The sequence below is a fragment of the Balaenoptera physalus genome, assembly GCF_965194825.1.
Source record: "Balaenoptera physalus genome assembly, chromosome: 12".
Taxonomy (NCBI): Eukaryota; Metazoa; Chordata; class Mammalia; order Artiodactyla; family Balaenopteridae; genus Balaenoptera; species Balaenoptera physalus.
Window position 1 is genome coordinate 64257069 of NC_138897.1, and position 5911 is coordinate 64262979.

The 5911-nt window shown below is 40.7% G+C and overlaps 1 long non-coding RNA gene across 1 annotated transcript; it reads left to right on the forward strand.

Annotated features, from left to right (window-relative positions):
* The first annotated feature begins 296 nt into the window (after positions 1–296).
* On the forward strand, positions 297–5538 carry LOC309640291. The gene is made up of 2 exons (XR_014252168.1): positions 297–4020; positions 4053–5538. It is a non-coding gene; the product is annotated as an uncharacterized lncRNA (long non-coding RNA).
* Positions 5539–5911: the final 373 nt, after the last annotated feature.

Consider the following 5911-nt stretch of genomic DNA (forward strand, 5'->3'; position numbering starts at 1 on the left):
GAACAAGAAAACAACGAGAAATGATGAAATATACATCAGTCTGTAAGACTGTTTCTTTTGTGCCACACTGATGTCTGCTTTCACCCTCCTAATATGAATCTTTGGCATTTTAACACAGTTGACATTTTAAAATGAGTGGTTGGGTGAAGCTTCCTTTCTAAGACATGAGATTTTCATACATGTGGGAATGTTCAATTATTCTTAATGGTAAAACAATAAAAATAATGCACACATGAGACTATCAAATAACATATACGTTAACAACTAGAAGTATTTTTAGAGTACAACCTACTCATACACACACACACCAAGCAAATTATTTCATAACTGGAGCCTGGCTCATATTTTAGAGGCATCCAACAAATACTCACTTGATGAATGAATGACGAAATGGATGGATGAAGAAACAAATGGGTGAGTGAGTGAATGAAGCCTACCTAACTTACCAGGGTGTGAGGTTTGACATAATTTTTTCAGCTTAGGTTTTCTTCATCCCCCCAACCCTCACAAGAATCTATTTAGAGAAAAGAATTTTTACCCATCTCAAATGAGGGTGTGATTTGAATATAAATTTTTAAAAAATAACATGAACTTTAAAAAAGAATAAGGTGTTTTTAGAATGATAATGCTACTTGGCTACCTTTCTGCTTGGCCCCAAGCCATCCAGTAAGCTTGGCCTATGATAAGTGCATTGTGCATGAATTCTTATCTTAGAGAAGAAATAAAACATCCTTCTTTAAATGGGGTTGAATTTGGAACAGCAGAGATGTTAAACTTGAGTAAATTGGGTTATTCAAATTTGCATCAACACTGTCATCTTTGGTCTCTTTCCTCCTCATGTTGAGATGTCAAGACGGTATGGCTTCAGAACAGAAAACTAAGTACACAAATAAACACCACAAGAAGTCTTACTTCCTGTGAGAATGCAAAGATGTTAACTGAGGGCTGATAGGATGTGCCGAGTGGATTTCCTTCTGTGTTTAAGGAGGGCTTGGGTTGATGTTACTGGCTCAACATTGGTTGAGCACCTTGAGTTAATTTTCTAAAGAGTGGTGGATTTCCAATGTCTGGTCTTGCCCAGTTTCACTTGGGACAAAAAAACATGCATTTCTGACATGATTGGTTAGAAGAAGTCCAGCTTGTGGATATGGAGTCAAATAAAACAAAAGGACCAAAGTAGCATGAAATGCACTAAATAATCTCCATGAGCACCAACCTGTCATCAGCAAAGCTAATTTGGGAGACTAATCTAATTACTCCTGAAGGAGAAGACAGTAGTTGGGATGAAGGCCAACCCTGGCAGATTGGAAGGCAGGGTTGGGAAACAAGGAATAGGAAGGATTATGGTTGGACTCAAGCATTATTTGACTTTAGAACAATTTTCAAGTCCCAATTGACAACTTTCCAGCCAGCAAAGCAGAACCTTTCATGAAAGTTTTCCTGGAAGCCTCACCCAGTGCCTCCAACTTGCCTTTCATCCTCTAGAACTGGACCATGTAGCCACCCTATGCTATAGGCGGTCTGGGAAAGTGAGACATTTTATCTTCCCAACCCCTGTAATAGAGGAAGTCAAGGATACAAGCACTTGTGAATGGTTTGTGGGTGGTCAATCCTTAGTGTCTGCTGTTAACTGTTCAAAAGGAGAACGTAATAGTGGCTCAAGACCTAGATCTTTTAGGAACTGCTCAAATGACATGTTGGAACTCCACTAGGATGCCCCTTCCATATGTCAACATTATTTGGGTTTGATTCTCCTGTATTGATATCGGATAGTGTGTAATATTTTCTGAATGTTGATGAGACATGTTTTGAGTCTTTAGAACAAAAGGTACCCAAAGGGTTGCTAGATTTGCAAATAAAATATGACACCCAATTAAAGTTGAATTTCAGATAAACAGTGAATAAATTTTGAATATAAGTGTGTCCCAAATATTTCATGGGACATATTTGTATTAAGCAATTATCCATTGTCAATCTGAAAGTCAAGTTTAGCTGAGCATCTTGCATGTGATCTGGCAATCCTGGATAGGAACCTCTACTATGGGTCAGAGGTGGGCTTATTGATTATTCCTGTCATTGTAGAAGACAAGTCTTAAAGTGGTTAAGAATGATCACATCATATATGAGAACTGTGCTTCAATAGGATGATAGAAAAACTGATCCCTTTGGCAGAAATATTTAGAATTCATAGATATTCCTTTTAAACATTAGTCTTGTCCTCTTAGGGATAACCCACAACCTATCTAAGAAAGTTTATCATATGAGGAAGATTATCTGTTCACCCATGACTATTCAAATATTCTCGGGCTATGGTAGAAGGTACAGGTTTATGGGTTTCTAGACTGTGAGCCTAGTGTGTGATTGCAAAAGGCTCTAAGCACAGACCACTGTAATTAATGATCAATCTGTTCTAATTCTGCAACGTCTTTAAAATCTTCTATTGGGAATCAAGATCTAAACTTCAGGATAAATAATTGTACAGAATCACAGGCAAGTCCACTGTAATTGTCATTCTTGGTCTTGGGACTCATTTTATCTAAACTACATTATTGGCATTTGTGGTGCTTTGCTACAAAGATTGACTTTAACCCTGGCAGAGAAAGCCTCTGGAAAGAAGTGTGAACTAACTTCATCTGCCATGGGGCTCATTTAACAAATGAGCTGTCCCCTACCCCCCATCCCCCTGGGCTTTCACAGAGAGAGGTGAGTAAAATGGGATGATCAATATTACTGGAAAGAAAAAATACATATAAAATTAGAAAAGAGTATTGTCTCACTAATCCTTGTGTCTATATCCGGGGAAGGAAGCAATAAGTCCTTCTCATTGATTTTGGAAAGTGTATAATTAAGGTCAAAGTTGATCATGAAATTGTCTAGAAACAAAAAACAAACAAACAAAAATGGACCTGGAGAAAAAGCACTTGACTTGAGAAGGACATGGGTAACTGTCAAGGTTAAGTGACTGCAGTTATAGGCCAGCAAGTGGGTACAAAATTGGATAAGGATATTAGAGAGTTAATGGACGAATGTCAAATGTGCTAAAGGAAAGGATTATTTCAATTTAAAATTCCTGGTCGACACAATTGACACTGATTGAAATAGATTTCTATATCTGCTTCAAAATCCATGTAAATTCCAGAGACAATTTCAAGAGTACACATTTCTACTTTCCAAGGAATTTGCCTTATGAAGTCATCACATCCCTCCTGCCCATCTGATGTACTCATTTAATGGCATTTCCTTTTATCACCAAGCTAAGACCCCTAAATCTCTTTCTCAAGGGGTTTGTGTCCACTTACAGCCTGTGACAGCAGAACTCTACATGCACTGGGAAAAGCTTCAGTGGAACCATGACGGAGTGGAGTCGCCCATCTGTCGCTGCTGCTGGCCACGGCTCCACGTTTGCCTGCTGGAAGATCATTTGCCTTCTTTCCCATTGCAGTGGCCACTGAACAAGAGCCCATCTGTATAAACTTGGGATTGTTCCACCACAAGAAAGAAACGAATAAAGTACTTTGAATGCAATTAGTTTAAAATAGACTTTCAGCTTTCAAACGTGATTCCCAGAGAACATCACCGACTTTAAGAGGGGGCATCTTTTTTCGTTGTTGTTCATTGCTGTAATATTTTGTCCATGATTACAGATCAGATGAGTTTTCAGTATCACTCCCTTTTCCAGAACTTAATGCTAATGGTGAGCCAGCAGGGACTGGTCAGCTAGAGACCCAATGATTGTGCCGTATCTAGCGATAACTCATTAATCCCACCGTTTTAAAATTCTTTTGAACATAGTGGACGGAAAAAATATATTGGTCTAAATATTTTCTTCCCCCTCTAGTATCAGTCTAACTTCTTAAAGAGAACAAAAGTAGACTAAGCTCAGGCAGCCTGCTGGGAGATTGGCTTCAGGAAAAGCTCTTAGCTACATGGCAAAAACAGAATGTGAAGGCAGAAGTAGACTGACTTCCTGACTTGTGAGGGTCCCTATGTACTCTCAGGGCTCAGGTGTATCAGGCTCAGGTGTATCAGGCCTATGTACTCTCAGGGCTCAGGGAGGAGCCAGGTGTGGGCCTCCCATCTCATTTGCTTTGGTTTAAAGAAGAGGGATGGAGGGATCTAGAAAGGTGGTCAGAGGAAGCTGAGGAATCAGTTCATGTATCTGAGCAGCCTTCTCATTACAACAAGAACAATCACCACGGTGGCTGCAGTTTACTGACTACCCACTATGGACCAGACATTTTTGGATGGCGACACTGGGGCTTTGAGAGGTAAAGTAACTTGCTTAACATCATTGAGTCATTCACCTCCTGGCTTCTCTGACTCCAGGCCAGTGCCAGGGCCGTGAATAAAATGTTTCCCAGGACTTCCCTGGTGGCACAGTGGTTAAGAATCCTCCTGCAAATGCAGGGGACACAGGTTCAATCACTAGTCCGAGAAGATCGCACATGCCACAGGGCAACTAAGCCCATGCGCCACAACTCCTGAGCCTGCGCTCTAGAGCCCACAAACCACAACTACTGAGCCCACGAGCCCGTGCTCCACAACAAGAGAAGCCACCGCAATGAGAAGCCTGCGCACTGCCACGAAGAGTAGCCCCCGCTTGCCACAACTAGAGAAAGCCCGCACGCAGCAACGAAGACCCAACACAGCCAAAAATAAATAAATAAATAAATAAATTAATTTAAATGTTTCCCAGTTTTAAAATACTTTTCCCACCATTTCTTCAGTGTTTCTTCTTGCTATCTCTCTACCACCATAGAATCCTCACAACACGCCCCCCTTATCTCGAGGTCATTGAGAGTATGCCTAATGGCTAAGTGGGCGTGTAGCTTGACTCCCCCGTCACATAAGAGTGGACCACATTCAGCAGTGTATAGAAATATCACGGTGTTTAGATTTTGGAGATCTGGGTTTGGGTCTTGGGTATTGTTTCTTCCTTACTTTATTCAACAAATATTTATTGAGTGTCAAAAGCTACCTTATTATGAAGCTAGTAAAAACTTGACCTTCAGGGCTCCTCACTTGCACAGGCTCTTTTCAAAGTCTTAGGAGAGGCTCTGTCAATGCGTTCACTTGGCCATATGTTTTCGTAGAATTTGCAATGATAAGATATTTTTACTATAATCAGTTTTGACTCCTATCACTTTTCACTCAGACTTTTCCTTGTATTTTCTGGGAATGGAGGGCTGCAGGCATTTTTAGGGGTCTGGCTGATTGAGGATGCACTGCGTTTGAGTTTCATGGCTGTAGGTATGTGTTTCACAGTTACTTCCGTGTGCCATCAGACTGTTGCTATCCTGGGGTAGGAAGGGTTGCCATAAATATGCATACTGCTTGCTATGTCAACCCTCCCTAGGTTTTGGTGTGAACGTGCAGGGCTGTGTGAATGTATCCTACAGTGGAGAGGAGAAATAGACAGAGCTGGCTTTGGAGAATTCTTCCAATCACTAGGTATGTAAAACTGAAAGTAGAAAACATGGTTCTTCTTGATTCCTGGTCAAAACAAAAGTTCTCTCTGATCAGGAGTATACTTAAAAATGCAGCAGATACAATTATAAATGTACCAGCCAATGTTTTCTTTTGATGAGAATTACATGTACTCGAGCTCATCAGATTTCCTACTTTTGTTGGGTACAAACCTGTGTATTAAAAACAGTGAATGTATGGGTAAAGTTGCATGTTTTATCCCCATGAAATACTGGCATCGACAGAGATGCCATGACAATCCTATTAGGCCATCACAAAGAGGACATCAATAACATACTGTTGAGTGTCATCAGTTCAAGGAGTATTTAAGATTGGTCACTGCACAAGAACTGGAAATCTTACAACTCTGCTTGAAAGAAACCTGATAGAGGGACTTCCCTGGCGGTCCAGTGGTTAAGACTCCATGATTCCAGTGCTGGGGGCC